Raw genomic sequence first — 19237 nt, forward strand, 5'->3', positions numbered from 1 at the left:
AAACATATGAACATGTGAATGTTTTTAAAATGTTATCTAATTTTAGGTTCTATTTAATTGGGTCAAACTATGTTATAATAATAATTTTAATTAGCAATTTTATGATGTTTGTGTATCTATATTTTTCTTGACTGTACACCGCCTTGAGTCCTACGGGAGAAAGGCGGTATAGAAATATAATAAATAAATAAATAAATAAATAAATAAATAAATAAATAAATAAGAATGTAAAGGCTAAAATTTCAAGAGCCTTGGTGGCGCAGCAGACTAAAGCACTGTTAAGATAACACCAGCTGCCTGCAATTATTGCAAGTTCAAATCTCACCAGGCTCAAGGTTGACTCAGCCTTCCATCCTTTCGAAGGTAGGTAAAATGAGGACCTGGATTGTGGGGGCAATAAACTGACTTTATATAAATATACAAAAGTATGAAGGCTATTGCTTAACGCATTGTAAGCTGCCCTGAGTCTCCGGAAAAGGGCAGCATATAAATCGAACCAATAAATAAATAAATAAATAAATAAATAAATAAATAAATAAATACATAAATACATAAATACATAAATACATAAATACATAAATACATAAATACATAAATACATAAATACATAAATACATAAATAAATAAATAGTATGTCAGGAAACATGAATTGGTTTCATATTATAGGTTGTTAGTGTGTATGGAAGCAGGAATTCATAAATATGTTACATTTCAATAAATGGCAGTAATGAAAGAGCCAGAATGAATTTTGGGGGAAATTGTGCAACATTTTAAATGAATGTTAGAAAAAAAGGGGTTTCTGGTTGTTGTTAGGTGGGACAGGAATAGGTATAAAGAGAACAAAGAAAAGAAAACCAGGGGAAAAGACTAGGCTATTGAAAATACTAGAATGAATGTGAATAGTGACTGTTGACTTATGCTTAGAAAAAGCATAATCATTTTGGAATATTTTTTTAAGTGTACATACATATTATATGGAAGAAAAATGAATATAACTCTAGCAGGAATTGACAAATCTAAAAGAAATAATAAGTCTAAAAACACAAAAAACACAAAACATAAGGATGATGAGAGATTCTGAATGCAGGACTGATCATTATTTACTTATGTCAGGAGTGGATCTTGTGGGAAAAAATAAAAGTAGAGCAACTGCAGAAAAAAAAATTCTGTAGGAAAAAGCATAAGAAGACAGATTAATCTAACAGAATGAATGGAAATGAAATGTTAAAGAATCAGGACTTGAATACTGCTTAGAAAAGACAAAAATGAAGTGCCACAGAAGTGTTAGTTCAGTGGAAAAAAGTGACAGAATGCTTGAGGCGGAGGATTGCTATAAAAACAAGTATGAAAGATACAGGTAGTTCTTGATTTATGACCACAATTCAGCCTAACAGTTCTGTTGCTAGGTAAGACAATTGTTAAGTGACTTTTGCCCCAGTTTACTAACTTTCTTGCCACATTGTTAAGTGAGTCACTGTAGTTGTTAAATTAGTAATATGGTTGTTAAATGAAAATGGCTTCCCCATTGACATTGCTTGTTATAAGGTCATAAAAGGTGATCACAAGACCTCGGGACACTGTAACCATCATAAATATGAGCTAGTTGCCAAGTGTCTGAATTTTGATTCCATGATAATGCAATGGTCATAAGCATGAAAAATGATCATGTCATTTTTTTCAGTGTTGTTGTAACTTCAAATGGTCACTAAATAAATGGTTCTAAGTCGAGGATTACCTAAATAATTATTATGCAGAGGAAAAATAATAGCAAAGAATGCAATTAAAGACAGCAAAAAATTATTGAGATTAAAGGAGGATGAGAAAATGTAGAATAGTTTTGATAAAAATAAAAATGGTTTTGATAGTGAGTGAAAATGTGGAGAGTCACAGAAACAACTTTGGAGAAATCATGTGGTGACATACAAAAAAACGTTTTAATGCTGAGCAATGTAGAAAATATTAAAAAGAAACTGAAACTGATTCATCCTTAGTTCTCTCTCTTAGCCTTAAGATGGAGAGAAAGGGGAAAACACAGTGAGGCTTTCAAGTATCTGTGACTTTAGCCAATATTTGTATAGTAGAATACTACCATTCTTGTGCAGTTTGTTTCCTGATTCAGTCTACCTCAAATAATTGACAGTAAAGTGCCTTAAAAGGAGCATCCAAAAGAAAATAAAAATAAAACTGTCCAACTAGTAAGCCCAAAACAAGAAAACTCTCTTGGGAGATTTGAACTCCCAAAATTAAAACTTTATTGGAGACACCATACTGGTACTGAAGAAACAAAACCAGTTCTGGTTTTCCCGTGCAAATGCTTGCCTAGTTCAGGGGTCTGCAACCTTGAACACTCAAAGAGCCATTTGTACCCATTTCCCACAGAAAAGAAAACACCAAGAACCACAATATGTCAGGAATAAATGCCTTGCCTCTGACCCAGAGCTAGAGGCAGGGGAGCTGGGCAAGCCAACCCCCAAGGTCCACCCTAACCCAATAACCCCTCCTTACCTTAGCCACGCCCTGGGGATACTTAAGGGTCAGCCATGCGGTCCTGCTCCAGTTCCAGATCTGTACCTGCAATGATAAGATGTCTTGTTAATAAACACTACTTGTTTTGATGAATACCTGCTTGTTGGAGTTATTGGGCGCGATCCTTGAACACCCTTAACAATATGGTAGCAGAGGATGGTTTAACAGCCCAATTCTAATACTCCAGAACATGCAAAGGACCACGACAGATAGGGTGAATACGAGGGCATTCACCAAGAAGATGGCAGAACGGCCTGCCCAACCCGAAGACGCGCAAGGAGAGGCACCCGAAATGAGCGGCCTACTCCACCACCCATGCACCCCGACCAGATGCGACGAGGGGTGGAAGAAACACGAGAGCCCGACAGGAGAAATGCACGACCTAAAAGGAAAACTTCTGAAGCTGATAGACTCGTCACAAAGCAACATCGACCTCATCGCGGAACTCCGGAGCCTGGTCAAAGGCTGCGAAGCAGCGAGTGAGGAAGATGAAGACGAGTCCGACTACAGCAACGAAGATGCGGTAAGAAAGGACTGCCCCCACCAGAAACCCACCAAAAAGGCCGAAGAAGAATTCGCGCCCTTTTTGCGGCGGCCATCTTGGGAGGTGACATCACCAAAGATGGCCGACCAACCACCAATAGATTCCCGAGATTTAAATCTCATGGCAGGAATCGGGGCCTACTCCAAAGTAGCCACCCAAAACTATCACAACAAAAAGGAAAGCCCAAAGCCTAAACCTACGGGCCCGCCTACCAAGCCCGAGGTCAACAAAGCAATCGAACTAATCACCGCGGCCCTAGGGGACAAAATGAAGTTACCGGACACACCCCGGTGCCAGGCCAAAGCGCAAAGGGGACCCTAACGCGAGAAGGGCCAGCACCGGTGCCCACCCAGGGGAGCAGATCGCCACCGCGCAGACCCAGCACTACCCAGGACTCCCAGGGAGCCCACCCATGGGAACGGGGCACCGAGGGCGATGGGACCACCCACCGGACCGACGACCGGGACCAGATCCAGGGCCCGCTCGACCATCCGCAGGCAGGGGACGTCCATCGGCGGGCAGGGGACTCGGCCCGACACCCAGAGGCAACACCCACGCGAGGCCGGGCCATCCGGGACCATTCGCGGCCCCAGCGGGACTTCCAACCTTCCCCAGCGATCCTCACCGCTTCCCGAGGCTCCAGACGGCGATCCGCGACAATTTCGACCAAGCGAGGCCGACCAAGGAAGAACCGAAGGCCCATCCGGAAGATTGGGGCCTTCACCCGGGTGCTGCCGAGACGAGCTCCTCACTCCACGGCGGCTGGACAGGAATGAACCTCACGCATGCGCAGTGCCTCCCTGCAAGAGAAATGGAGCGAGACATAGAGCTATACCGACGCAAGCACATAGAAGCAAGTCAGTTCAGACTTGCCACAGTCATCCCCCTGCCTTATTGTGAGTATTCTTACGTGAGGAACCATGGACAGCGACACAATGTAAGTAATTTAACTTACAATTCAGGGACTTTGCCAAGTGACTTTCCCAAACTAAGACTAGATGGAGAGAATTTCCTGGACTGGGACCAGCAGCTCCAAGTCACCCTGCTGAAGGAAGACCTATTATCCCTAGTCACTGACCCCCAGAAAAACCCTGGACTTTTGAATTAGATTGCACTCACCATAAAGCATATTATATTGTTATTGCCAGCATTACCCCCAGCATTAGCCACCACTTGACTGCTCTAGAGGTAATACAGAGGATGCACAAACTATTTTACTGTCAAAGTGTAGCAAGCACCACTAGACCATCCAGAGAGTTCTATGCCACCAAACTCAAAGCAGGGACCCCAATGAGCGAGCATTTATTGTCCCTAAATGCCACCAGGGCCCAGCTGACCCAAAGGGGGGAGGTCATAAGTGAGAGAACCATGATAAGCATTATTGTGAATTCCCTGGACCCCAGCTGGGACACCTTCATCACACAGATAGACAACCTAGGATCAGGGAAACTCTCACTGGAATTACTAACAAGCAAACTCATAGCTGAAGACAGCATCAGGAAAGACCGCTCACTAAGCCGCAGGGAGCAGAGACCCAGCAGAAGGACTGAGCCACAGGGTAGGAGCCACAGTAACACAGAGTGCTACATATGTGGGTCAAAAAACCATTACAAAAGGGACTGCCCTAGAAATGCAGGGGACAGGGACAGGCCACACCGAAGGGACAGACCAGAACAAAGGGCAAGATACAGTGACAGACGCTCGCCAGAGGACAGACACAGGCGCAGAGACTCCCCTAGCCCCAGGGACAGAAGAAATCACAGGGACAACTCCAGGGAGAGCCAGACTGGGTCACTGTATGGACTGGGAGATCAAGAACAACACAAAGGTCAGGACAGGAAGGCAGGCACATGGCTACTGGACTCAGGAGCCACAAACCATACCACATATGACCGTAATTTACTAACCTCATTTACAGAAGAAAACTTTATAATAAAAGTGGCTAACCAGAACAATGTGCAAGTGACAGGGAAAGGTAACGCACACGTGCCAGGGGTAGGGATAATACAAGGGGTGCTATTAGTGCCAAATATACCCTATAATATCCTTGCCACACTAAAACTGAGCAAAGACAACAATGTCGAGGTGACATTCAAAGAAGGAAAGGCACATGTAACTAGAGGGGGCAAAAGCATAGGGAAAACAGTGATCAGTGGGGACCTGCCATTCTTCCACCCAGTCAGAGACACGCAACCCAAGGTAAACAACCACCAGAAGGTAAAATCCGACAACCCAGACAACACAAGTGAGGAAGTAGAGGGGGTTAGCCATACACACACCACTAGTGACTCAAGTGAGCAGGGGACACCCAGGAAGGAAAAGCCAGTGATAGGGAAGCTAATGCATGACAACTGTGCACACCTGCTACACAGAAGATTAGGGCACATTAGCTTCCCTGTGGTGCAGAAAATGATGGAATGCTCCGAAGGCGTAAAAATAAAGAATTGTGAGAACTATCTCGAGTGTTCTATTTGTAAAAGCTCCAAATTAAGAACCAAACCCAGGCCCAAAAAGTCAGTACGCACAACTAATTCAATCTTCCAACTCATACATATGGACCTAGTGGGGCCACTAAGGCCCTCCATCAAATACAGAAAGAGGTTCTTTCTGACCATAGTGGATGATTTCAGCCGCTATGGCTTCGTGTACACTCCAAAGCACAAAAACGAGGTATTCCAAAAATTTAAGGAATTCTATGCAAGGGTGGAAACACAACACAACACCAGGATCAGACAAATAATGACAGACCGGGGGTCTGAATTTTTGTCAAGCGACTTCTCGCGATGGCTGAAGGCGGGATAGTCCATTACACGACTTCTCCTTTCTCCGCCTTTCAAAATGGCGTTGTAGAACGAAAAAACGGAACACTGCAGACCATGATGAGGTCGCATTTATTCGAACTACACTTTGAACAGGCTATGGTCCAGCGTACTGAATAAAACTCCATATGAGTTGATGTACCAAAGGAAACCACAGGTGTCACACTTACATATATTCGGGGTCACAGCAGATGTGCACATCCCCAAGCAATTGAGACACAAGGGAGACAAAGAATCCAGAAGGTTGAGGTTCATGGGGTACGAACCAGGGATGAAGGGATACAGATTCATAGACAGCAACAACAGGTTTGTGGTATCACGAACAGCTGTCTTCCACGAAAATACCAACTGGTCCAAGATACACCTCAACGAGGTGTCCCTTAGCAAGGACGGACCAGGGGATGGCCAATAGGAGATAAGGCACAACGCAGGAAGGGACACAGAGCAGGAAAAGGGCAAACCCAAGAGACAGGAAATACTAGTGAAGGAATGGAAGGAGAACCACCCATGCATCAAAGTGGACTCACTCACAGAGAGAGAAGCTAGGTATCTGCATGACACTGAGACACCCCCTGCCAGGCCAATCAGGGCAAACAGGGGCAAAGCGCCAAAAAGGTTAGGGGACTACGTGTTATGCCTCCACACTAACCAATTAACTCCCAACACATATGAGGATGTACTGAAGTTACCAGATGGGGAAAGAGCAAAATGGGAACAAGCCATGGAAAGGGAAATGAACAGTCTGAGGGAACTAAACCTATACACCCCCTCTGAAGTCCCAGCAGACAAAACGCCCATAGGCACCAGGTGGGTCTACAAAGTTAAAACATTAGAGGGAAACAAAGTCCTCTACAAGGCTAGACTGGTGGCACAAGGGTTCGCTCAAAAATACCCTGATGATTACACTGAAACATACTCCCCCACAGTCAGGGCTGAGAGCGTAAAATGTGCGTTGGTAATTGCATCACTACTTGGGCTAGAAGTGCGCCAATTCAATGTACAAACCGCTTACCTGCACGCTGAGCTCGATAAGGAGATATACGTGAGAGCGCCACCTAGCCAAAGCACCAGGAAGGGGGAAACCTGGGTCCTGAACAGAAGCTTGTATGGACTCAAACAATCAGGGAAACGCTGGTACGAATGCCTATCCAAGACTCTGAAATCCATGGGGTTCTCAGCCACCTCGGCCGACAACTGCTTCTTCACCAAGAAGTCAGGCAACTCTCTCGAATATGTCCTGATATACGTGGACGACATACTGTATATCGGCGATCAGTCTAGCAAATGCAATGACTTCGCCAGTGAGCTGGGGAAACACTTTTCACTGAAAATATTGGGTAAGGTAGATAAATACTTGGGGGTGCAAATTACAAAGACTGACAAAGGTTTCCAACTATCACAGAAAGACAAAATCTTGGAACTGTTACATAAATGCAATATGACGAACGCCAAAGCGTGTGAAACACCAATGCAACCAGACTTCATAAAGGACATGTACAATGAGGCTGAGGCGTTTAAAGACAACACATTATACAGATCCACCATAGGCTCTCTATTATACATTGCGAACTGGACAAGGCCCGACATCGTCCTGCCAGTTAACTTGCTATCTCGACATGTAGGTAATCCCACTGTATACCACTGGGAAGCCATCAAAAGGGTATTGAGATATCTAAAGCATAGCGCCGATGCCTGCCTATCACTAGAGCCCGAGAACACCACAAGACCCACACTCACATGCTATGCTGATGCTGACTGGGCTGGGGACGTGAAAAGCAGGAAGAGCACTTCAGGTTATGTATTCTTCCTCAACAACAGCCCAGTACATTGGTACACGGGCAAACAGGACCTGGTAGCTACATCCACAACAGAGGCCGAATACATATGTTTGTCCAAAGCTGCCAACAACCTGGTCTGGTTTGATGACCTGCTCACGGACATATGGGCCGAACCCAACTATCCAATTACCATACACGAGGACAATAAAGCCGCTGTGGAAATATCAAAGGCTGAAGCAGTTGGTCAGAGGTCGAGGCATATCGACATAAAGTATAAACACGTTAGACAGCTTGCAAGCATAGGATTCATAAGAGTTATACATTGTGACACAGAAGAACAGACAGCGGACATTCTAACAAAACCATTGCAAAACAAACAGCATACATATCTGACATCAAAATTGGGTGTCCTCTCAAAAACGACATCTCAGGTACACACCATCCAAGAACACCTCGGCCAGGCATTTAGAGGGGGTTTTGTCAGGAATAAATGCCTTGCCTCTGACCTAGAGCTAGAGGCAGGGGGGCTGGGCAAGCCAACCCCCAAGGTCCACCCTAACCCAATAACCCCTCCTTACCTTAGCCACGCCCAGGGGATACTTAAGGGTCAGCCATGCGGTCCTGCTCCAGTTCCAGATCTGTACCTGCAATGATAAGATGCCTTGTTAATAAACACTACTTGTTTTGATGAATACCTGCTTGTTGGAGTTATTGGGCGCGATCCTTGAACACCCTTAACACAATATCTGGGTGGGCATGGTCAACTCGACGTCACTCACTCCCACTTAGTCACATGACCCCCTAGCCATGCCTACCCAGCCAGTCATTAGGGCAGAGAACCGGTTGTTAAAAAACACCGGGAGCCACAAAACTCTTTTGACATCTCTCTCTCCCTCTTCCCCCCCCCCGTATTTCTCTCTGTGTGTCTCTCTATGTCTCTCTCCCCCTCTCTCCTTCTCTATCTCCTCCCTCTCTCCCCTCTCTCTCCCCTCTCTCTCCCACTCTCTCTGTATCTCTCCCTCTCTGTGTCTCTTCTCTCTCCCCACTCTCTCTGTATCTCTCTCTCCCTCTCTCCCCCCTCTCTGTATCTCTCTCTGTATCTCTCTCCCTATGTCTCTCTCTCTTCCCCCCTCTCCCCCTCTCTGTATCTCTCTCTCTGTGTGTCTCTCTATGTCTCTCTCTCCTTCTCTCTCCCCTCTCCCTCTCTATCTCCCCCCTCTCTATCACTCCCTCTCTGTGTCTCTCTCTCTATGTCTGTCTCTCTCTTCCCCTCTCTCCCTCTCTATCTCCTCCTCTGTCTCCCCTCTTTCTCTGTGTCTCTCTATCTCTCCCTCCCCCTCTCTTCCCCCTCTCTGATTCTGATATGAGGTGTCAGGCAGGCCATGAGGCACTCTCGTAGTGCCTTAGCAGCACAGTGAACTTTAGCGCACTTCACAATGGGAGAGATGGGGTCCCCTCCTCCTCCTGGAGCCCATTACGACCCGGAGCCATAATGCGACCCTGCCCCACTTGCCCCTAGCAACAGGATGCGGCTTACAGCTCCAAGCCCCAAGCATTGGGAGGTGAGGGCTGCTTGAGAGCAAAGGTGGCACGAAGGCAAGTACAGGGCCGCTTTGCTCCTGCACTAAGGCTCCGGCAACCCTCCTCCTCCTCCTCTCATGATCCCCTGGCCAGCTGTGGCAGAGCCGGGATGGCACACACGAGCAGGGAGATCTTCCTCAAGCCAGCGCCTGGGCTCAGCCAAAGCGCAGTAAAGATGCACAGGGTAGGCGGGTTGACCAGCTGATGAGCGTCTTTGGCAAGGACGCACTGGCTTTCTCCAAGCCTGATCCCCAGGGTGGGCGTGTGAGGTTCAGTGGGGCCAGCCCCCTTTCCTGCTGCCCTGAGCTTCTTAAAGCCGCGGCTGGGAACTGTGGGCCCATCCCCCTTTCCATCATCCCATCCTGGATCCCATTCCCACCCTCCAGCCTTCATTTTAGTGAGTCCGGTGTTGGTTGTGGCTGGGTTGGGCCAGTGTTCGGGGTGGAGAGCAGGTTGTGTATCTCCCCAAGCGACTGAGGCATGCTCAGCACCAACGGCTGCAAGAAGCTCCAGCAAGAAATGAGGCACCGGAGAATCTGCCCTGGCCGCTTCTTCATCCCCCGCCATCGTCCTTACCTTCTCAGGTGAGGAGTGACTGGGAGGGAAAGGCGAGGGGGGGGCTAACCAGTGGTGGGTTCAGCAGGGAGCCACAGCAGAAGGCCCAAAGAGCTGCATGCAGCTCTGGAGCCGCAGGTTGCCAACACCCAGCCTAGTTAAACAATAGTTTCCCCTTCTCCCCATCCCTGGGTGATAACATTGTCCAATTATGAGGTGTCCTTTTGTTGTGGGAACAGTCCATCTCTTTCTCAAGCACCTGCAATGGTAACTTTGATGGCTTCCCTGCTCTCACGATCTCCACATACATTCGCCACATTCCATTTCCCCCTTCCCTCCCCCACTTCATTGGCAAGTTGAAAAGCATTAAGGTTTGAAAGAAGCAAAGTGGTTCAATCTTGACATTCTGGCCCCCTGAAGGAAAAGAGCACCAGGAAAATATTAAACATAGATTAATTATTGTCATTTAGGTGGTCTTAGCTTTCACTAATCTTTTCAGTTGCTGAGGGTATTTTGTATGGAGCCTTTTTACTAACTTCTCTGTGCTAATATTGTGGGCGCCTATCCACTCAGCATTAGCTAGGTATATCCCTTCCAGTATTGTAATTTCCCCTTAAAATACGTTGAGTTCAGTATCTTCTTTATCTCATAGTGTTTTCCTCCCACCCACCCCCCACACACACCAACACAGGAGGCGAAGGCGTCTCCTCAACTGGCCTTAACTTGAATCTTCGGAAGGGCTTCAACAAGCTACGGTGGAACACTGGGTGGACTCGTCTTTTAGGAAAATGTAATTCCACTGTAACTGGATTTATAATTTGAACAATTGGGAATGGACGTATGTACTTGAAACCCAATTTCTTACAAGGTTGGTTCAGCTTCAAGTATTTAGTACCTGTTTCTCCCAAAATAAGACATCCCCTGATAAGAAGCCCATTCAGGCTTTTGAGCGCATGGCAATAAGACCAAGCACTTATTTCAGGATTCAAAAAAATACAAGACAGGGTCTTATTTTTGAGGAAACACGGTAGACAGGGATACTTTCTCCCCAATCCTGAACTCCTTCTGGTTTGCTCTCTTCCAATCTGCCTGTTTTTTTCGTAATCCACTGGTTTTATTCAGGGCTTTCTGCACATTTCCCCAAGCAGCTTTCAAGGTATCCATCCATTCGGCTATGAGGGATTCTCTCGAAAATTCTGGCTATGATACAAACTCAAATCTTGTGGTTATTTTAAAAGGTGTGAATCCAGTGCTACTATGCACCAAATTATTATAAGAACTTCTGTGAAAGGTAGGAGCTCTGCCCAGTTGGTTTGCTGATAGTTTACATAGCAATGTAGGTATTACTCCACTGTTGTATTCATTCGTTCTGCCATTGGTGCTCGGATGGAACCCCGAACTAAGTCCCTGAGCTGACTCTATTTGCTTTTAGGAACTCCTGCCAGAACTTTGCTGTAAACTGCATCTCCTGTCTGAAATTATACAGCTTGGGACTCCATGCAGCTGGTAGATGTGTTGCACGAACATTTTGACCAGACTCTGGGCTGAGGGAAGTTTCAGACAGACAATGAAGTGTGCTTGTTTTGAAAACAAGTCAACCACAGTCCAAATTACGATGCTCCCATTACTCTCCGGCAATTCCACTAAATGAAATCCATGGTGATTTCCTCCCATGGTCTGCTGGGGTTGCCACCAGCTGTAGCAACCCAGGAGTCTTCCCTGGCAATCGCTTCACAGACGCATACACCGGGCAGCTGGTTACGAAGTTTTCCATGTCTTTCTTCATCATAAGTCACCAGAACTGTCTTTTTGCCAAGCAAAGGGTCTTTACAAACCTGAAGTGACCAGCCGGCTTTACTTCGTGGCTTCTTTGTAGGATCTGGGTCCTCTGGCTGGCTGGAACATACAGTTTATCTCCTTTCCACGCCAGGTCCTCCCTCATCGTCAGTGTTGCAGAAAAACAAGCCATACTTCAGTGTTGCAGAAAAACAAGCCATACTTCAAAAAAATTTGAAGCCATACTTCAAATTTTTCATATTCTCGACATAATATTGACTTGGTTTGTTATGAATCCCTTTCCAACAAATTACCCACAAGAAGACTTGTCTCTTTTGTCAATCTATTATTCCACTGTACTGCATGTATTTTATTGCATTAAAAATCTTGCCAAATTTCCAGCAAATTGGATAATTCTTAAAAGACTTGGATAATTTCAAAGTTGCCAGCAGTACCGACACTGATGTCTCATTAACTTCAGAAACCCTGGACTTAACAAATAAAGTAGAAATTATCCTGACTCAGATACAGATTATAACAAATGATAATTCTAGTTTATTATACCAAACAAGATTATTGCTGCAGGCAGTGGAACAAAGACTTTTGGAGACACTCCTCTTTGTTAGAAAAAGATCACTGCACATCCCTTCCTCTCTAGGCTCCTATATAAATTATTGATACAAGACATTGCAGAATGATGCTCATCTCAGCACCAATCTTTAGCATGCATTTCATGGTCTTGAGGATGCTTTGTTAAATTTATAAATAATTATGATTTGCTGTTTTTACAAGGGACTTGGCTGCCTGAAGTTCTTTCTCTTAATGGTTTTGTGGCATTTTCATTAAGAGTCCTCCTGGATTCTGGGAAAGGCAGGCTCCCAGGTAGCTTAAGAATCTCCAGCCAGGCACCAAGGGAGATGAGGGAGGGGGATTTACAGAACTCTTGGCTTGCAATAGTAACAAAAATGGAAAGGATCTTGAGGTCATCAGCAAATTCACGGTGCTGAATTTACTTATCTTTGCTACTGGTTCACAAATGTGAGCATGTATGCACGCTCGCTACGCTCACACGTGCCTCCTCCACGCATGCGCAGAGCCTTCTGCACATGCACAGAGGGTCAAAAATGGGACGTGATGACCTCCAGGCGGGTGGGCGGAATCTCCCGCCGCCGGCGCTACCAGTTCACCCAAGCCGGATAGAACCGGCTCAATTTCACCACTGCATGCACCCCACACCGGCTTATCTGAGGGCCCTTCAGCCAGGCCACCCATGCCAAACCCATACCCCACCCCACCCCAGGGCAGCCACATCCCTTCACTAACCTGCTTTCCAGCTCCGTATTACTCCGCCGCATGCAGGGCAACAAAAGTAGTTTTATTTATTTATTTATTTATTTTTCATATTTGTATACCGCCCTACTCCCGAGGGTATAAAAACAGCATAAATAAATACAAAGACATATAAAAGTTAAAAACTATTAGAACAGATTAAATCACTTAGGTTTAGGTTCAAAGATTAAAACATCTAAATTTATCTAAAAGAGATTTAAAAAACCAATTTAAAAGCAATTTAAAGGCCAATTTAAAAGGGAGAGAATTAGGCCAGACCAGCCTGTTGGAATAAAAACGTTTTTAGGGCGCGGCGGAAGATGCATAGGTCTTGGATCTTCCGTATCTCCGGGGGGAGCTTGTTCCAGATGGCAGGTGCCCCCACAGAGAAGGCTCTCCCCCTGGGGGCCGCCAGTCGACATTGTTTGGCTGACGGCACCCCGAGGAGCCCCTCTCTATGGGAACGAACTGGTCGGTGAGAGGCTACTGGTGGCAGGAGGCGGTCTCGTAAGTACCCTGGTCCTGAGCCATGGAGCGCTCTAAAGATAGTAACCATAACCTTGAAGCGCACCCGGAAAACCACCGGGAGCCAGTGCAGCTCGCGTAGGAGGGGGGTCACATGAGAGCGTGGGACTATGGTAAAAAAAAAAGTTCAATCAGATCATCCAACTTCTCACACACAAAAAAAGATCTCGCGAAGTTGGAAGGTCTGATTGAAATTTTAGCCTGCTGGAAAGCAGGTTAGTGAAGGGATGTGGCTGCCCTGCGGTGGGGTGGGGTTAGGGTTTGGCATGAATGGCCTGGCTGAAAGGCCGTCAGGTAAACCATCATGGGTGTTGTGGCCCGTCAGCGGCCTGTGCAGTTAGTAGCTGATTCTGACAGAGAGGAGTCTGGTATGGTGCTGCGCCAGCAGCCTGTGCAGCTGGCACTCAAGTCAGACAATGAGGAGGCTGGAGAAGATGTGGTGCCGGAGGCGGGGATTCAGCCACGGCTTTCAGAACCTCCAGAAGCTCCCATAAGTGAAGAGGAAGAAGAGGAGGAGCCTCTTCTCGATGCACGAGCGTTCAGAGCTGTTAAAAGGCAGGAGTGGCTCTTCAGGAAGAGGTCTCAAGAGTAAGGCTTGGGGCTAATTGGCCACTCCCCTAGCCTATTTAAGGAAGGACGACGACTGATGCAATTTGCAGGAAACAACTTCGTTCATATTCCTTCGCATCTTGATTCCAGAAACGTTTGATTCGGCTCTTGTTTATCTCTTGTCAGTTTTCCTGCAAATTGCTTCTGGGCATTCTGCCAACCACAGTAAGATTACGGTTATCTGCAATACTGTGCCTCAGAATTGAGTTATTATTCTTTGAATTCTTGTTAGCTGTTAATGAAGTTAAATTAACAGCCTTGTTCAGAAAAGATGGATTTAAACTATACTTTGTTCGAACAACTACTAAGAAAGTTCATTAGTAGTCCTTAATTAGTAAACTAAGGTTTGTATGGACTTTGTGTGTGCTGCGTTCTTTAGGATCCGTAGCTGGGGCAGAACAGCGGGACACATTGAGCAGCTCAGCACCCCCCCACCTCGCTTCGTCCCCCTGCCTCACTTCGTTCTTCTTTCTTCTTTGTTCTTCGTGACTTCTCCTTGCTCGTTGCTATAACAGACCAGGAGGCTAAGCGACGCACCAGTGTGGCAGCCACAAAGCAAGGCTTTGGTGGGGTGGAGGCCAAAGCGAGGAGGGGGTGTTGCTGCCCCACACTGGTTTACCTGAGCGACCTGCAGCCAGGCCATCAGCATCCTGACAACTGCTTCGTCTTGCGGCTGCAAGCAAGAAGAAGCGGGCCAGCAGCCACATGGGGTCCTGGATGGGGTTTGTGGAGCTGACACCACAAGGCCAGACAGTTGTCAGGACGTTGATGGCCTGGCTGCAGGGCTCTCAGGTAAGCCGGTGCAGGATGCATGGGGCAGCTCCGCACCCCCTGCCTCATTTCATCCTCCACCCTCCCACCCCCGCCCTAGCTTGATTTTTATGGCCCACCTCGAGAAGCAGATGGTGGGTGGGGCTTAACTAGGCCTTATTTTGGGGTAGGGCTTACTTTAGGCACAAGCATGAAAATTGAGCCAGGGCTTGTTTTCAGGGTAGATTGTATTTTCGGGGAAACAAATGTATTTGATTCTGATTTGCATATAATGTTATGTGAACCCGGTCTCATGACTTGTAAATTATGGTTTGTAGCTGAATACAGACATGAATAAATCCAGCCATGTCTTGTTTGTTGAATAGTTAAACACACTTATTGCAATGTGTTAACCCAGTCTGGGTATGGATTCACCTGGGACTGTTTGTAAGAATAGATGTATGGATGAGAGCTTATGTGGGAACATATGCTTATAGATGTGCTCTTAACAACTAAAGCATTCTTGCCCTCCCTCCCCTCCTAAAATCTGCCAGTTTTAGGTTAGAGGAAACTAATAATCCCTGGCATTGTTCTGCTGGAGGAGTTATTTATTGGCTAGAAGCCTTACATAGACAGGGATTTTCTATTGGCTTGTTCTGATCACTTGTCAGGAAATTGGAAAATACACTGGCCTCAGAACTGGGTAAATACATAGTTCAGTTCTCTCCTGATCGTAACCTTGTTCAGCAGATATTGAAATATAATGACAGCAATTCCAAGGAGGAAAAAATGGCAGCCTACAGAGGAAACATGTTTGACTGTATAAGAAATATATTAAACAACAACCCTGTCAGGTGGGATGGGCTGAAAGAGAGTGCTCAGTTCAGATTAAGTCTTAATTTCATAGTCAGAAAGGACTCCCAAATGTTCAATTTATTTGTTTAATCTCTGTATGAAAGACTCAGGTTTGTCAGTAAATATTAACATATCTTTTACAATTAAGGCTACCTCCATCCTTCTTTCCCCCGTTTATCAAATAATAGTTTTTTCTGTTTCCAACTTCAAAGTAGCTGTACGCCAGGGGTGAAATGCTCCCGGTTCGGACCGGATTGCCCAAATCGGTAGCGATGGCGGCGGGTGGTTCAGAGAACCGGTAGCAAAAATCCCTGCTCCCCACCCCAACATGCCCAGCTTTGCTGTGCAATCATCAGAGGCTTTTTTCTTTGCTTTTAAAAGCATTTTTTCTTCGGCCCAAAAAATGCTTTTAAAAGTAAAAAAAAAAGCATCTGATGATCGCGCGGCTCAGCTGGGATTGTCACAGCCTTTTAAAAGCATTTTTTCTACAACCTCTTCGGCCGATCCCAGCTGAGTTGCCTGATCGTCAAGAGGCTTTTTTTCTTTTAAAAGCAAAAAAAAAAAATGCTTTTAAAAGAAAACAAGAGCCTCTGACGATCAGGCAACTCAGCTGGGATCATCAAAGCCTTTTAAAAGCATTTTTTTTCAGCCGAAGAGGTTTTAGAAAAAATGCTTTTAAAAGTTTAAAAAAAAAGTTGGCCACACTCACCCAGTCACATTACCCCCCACCACCAAGCCACGCCCACAGAACCGGTAGTAACAAATTTTACATTTCACCACTGTTGTACGCTATTATTGATTTTCAACTACTATGCTTTGAAGGAGTCCCAAGAGCCACAAAAGATGCTTGAGGGGGTGCTCAAGAGTTTTTGATTGATAACACTAGCTGCTAGCTTCTATATTTTGCCTCACAACAGTAGTTCATGCAGTCATCACTACCTGCGTGATCTATTGGGGTTGCCTGTAAAACCACTCAAAACGCTCTTGGTGTAGAATATGATAACCCAGTTCTTGGTGGGTTTGACATAAAAGAGCACCTAACACTTGTGCTGTGAGCTGGAATAGATTGCCAATATGTTTCCAGGCATACTGAAATTCAAACAGCTGGTTTTGAACTATCAAGCCCTGCACAGCTTGGCCCCAGGACAGGACCACCCTTTCCAACCAGAATCAATTTACTTGGCATGTTCATCAAGGGAGAAAGTCTTGGTTGTTCATAATTTCTGTGAAGTCAGGGCAGTAGTGCTGTTAGAACCTTGCTTTTATGGCATGCCCCCCTCCCCACCCAATTAGATTGCCTTCTCTTATAATAGCATTCCAGAAGATAGCCAAAACAGAGTTCTTCCTGACCTGTGTTGGCTGTGGTGGTGGTGGTTTGGATGTATTTCTTGTCTATTATAAAACCTTGGTCAATTTATAATTGTCCATTTATCATGAGTTGTGATAATATTTAGTACATTTATTTTAAATTCAGCCATAAACATTTTATTTTTAATGTTATTATTGTGAAAATTTTAATTGTTTTGGATTGTGGGCCGGAGGGAGGGGTCCCTCTGGTAGAAATGTGCCCACCAGGCTTCCACGCATTCCATCAGCCGAGGCCTCAGGGGAGGGGCGGGGGAGTAGCGGTTATTATTAGAGAAGGCCTTAGGCCAAGGGAGACCACTGTTCCTCAGACGGCCGGTTGTGAGTCCCTCCTTGTGAAGTGGGGTCATGGGGTTCAGATGGGCTTGTTGATCACGTACCTGGCTCCCTGCCACGTGGCTACAGCCCTGCCCGAGCTGCTCAATGTTATCGCCGCGGTGGCGGTTGATACCCCCAGACTTATGGTCATGGGGGATTTTAACCTGCCGTCCGCGGGTGAGGCATCTGACGTGGCTCGGGAGTTCATGGCTTCCATGACGGCCATGGACCTGACCCAGCTAATTCATGGCCCTACACACAGGGGGGGAAACACACTGGATCTGGTTTTTGTCTCTGGACAGTGGTTCAGTGATCTTGAGATAGGGGACATAGTCATTGAGCCCTTGTCATGGTCAGATCACTCTCTCCTTCGCCTTGACCTTCGAACCGCGGTACCCCGCCGCAGGGAGGCGGAACCGGTAAGATGGTACCGCCCCAGGCGCCTGATGGAACCTGATAGGTTCCAGATGGAGCTTGAGCCAATCCCCGAGGATCTTGCACACGCCTCGACTGGAGACCTAGTGGCCGCCTGGGATAGGGTGGCCGCTGGAGCTCTGGATCGAGTCGTGCCTTTGCGGCCTCTGACCCGGTGCCGATCTCACCTGGCTCCTTGGTTTACTGAGGAGCTGAGGGAGATGAAGCACCGGAAAAGACGCCTAGAGAGCAGTTTGAGTGCTAGTCTTTCTGAATCGGACTGGACACTGGTAAGATCTCATATTAAGAATTACCTAGTGGTGATAAAAGCTGCAAAATGTACCCATTTTGCTGCTCTTATTGCGTCATCAGATAATCGCCCAGCCGCCCTGTTTAGGGTGACCCGCTCCCTGCTCCACCAGGAAGCGCGGGAAGACCCCTTGGAGGGAAGAGCCGAGGATTTTGTTCAATATCTGCATGACAAAATCACTCAGATTCGGGAAGGTTTGGACTCCGACTGGGTAGGTCCAGCGAGGGTGATGGAGGCAGGTCTTGAGAATGTTATCTGGGACGAGTTTGATCCTGTGACCCCAGATGACGTGGACAGGATTCTGGGTAGATTGAACGCGACCACATGTTTGTTGGACCCGTGTCCCTCCTGGTTAGTACTGGCTTCCCAGGAGGTGACGCGAGGCTGGCTCCAGGGGATTATAAATGCTTCATTGGGCGAGGGTGCCTTCCCCGCTGCCTTGAAGGAGGCGGTGGTGAGGCCTCTCCTCAAGAAGCCTTCCCTGGACCCGGCAGTATTGGCTAATTATCGTCCAGTCTCCAACTGGAGTGTTGTTGAGCGTGTGGTTGCGCGACAGCTCCCCCAGCACCTAGATGAAACATCATATCTAGATCCGTTCCAGTCGGGTTTCAGGCCTGGGTACAGCACAGAAACGGCATTGGTCGCGTTGGTTGATGATCTCTGGAGGGCTCGGGACAGGGGTTGCTCCTCTGTCTTGGTCCTGTTAGATCTCTCAGCGGCTTTTGATACCATCGACCATGGTATCATGCTGCACCGGTTGGAAGAGTTGGGGGTGGGAGGCACTGTACTACAGTGGTTCTCCTCCTTTCTCTCCGACCGGTCGCAGTCTGTTTTGACAGGGGGGCAGAGGTCGACCCCGAGGCCCCTCATGTGTGGGGTGCCGCAGGGATCGGTCCTCTCGCCCCTTTTGTTCAACATTTATGTAAAGCCGCTGGGCGAGATCATCTGTGGTTTCGGGGTGAAGTACCATCAGTACGCTGACGACACCCAGCTGTACATCTCCACCCCGGACCACCCCAACGATGCCCTTGAAGTGATGTCCCGGTGCCTGGAGGCCGTACGGATCTGGATGGGGAGGAACAGGCTCAGGCTCAACCCATCCAAGACTGAGTGGCTGTGGTTTCCGACGTCCCGATATAGTCAGCTGGTGCCATCGCTGACTATTGGGGGCGAATCATTGGCC

At 46.8% G+C, this 19237-nt stretch overlaps 1 protein-coding gene across 2 annotated transcripts in view; it reads left to right on the forward strand.

Annotated features, from left to right (window-relative positions):
- LOC117661876 (tumor necrosis factor receptor superfamily member 1A-like) overlaps positions 1-19237 on the forward strand; it is a 62778-nt gene that overhangs the window by 19562 nt on the left and 23979 nt on the right. The gene's annotated exons all lie outside the window — the stretch shown is intronic.

Source organism: Pantherophis guttatus, chromosome 2 (assembly GCF_059756535.1).
Source record: "Pantherophis guttatus breed Tessera chromosome 2, ASM5975653v1, whole genome shotgun sequence".
In the NCBI taxonomy this organism is placed as follows: domain Eukaryota; kingdom Metazoa; phylum Chordata; class Lepidosauria; order Squamata; family Colubridae; genus Pantherophis; species Pantherophis guttatus.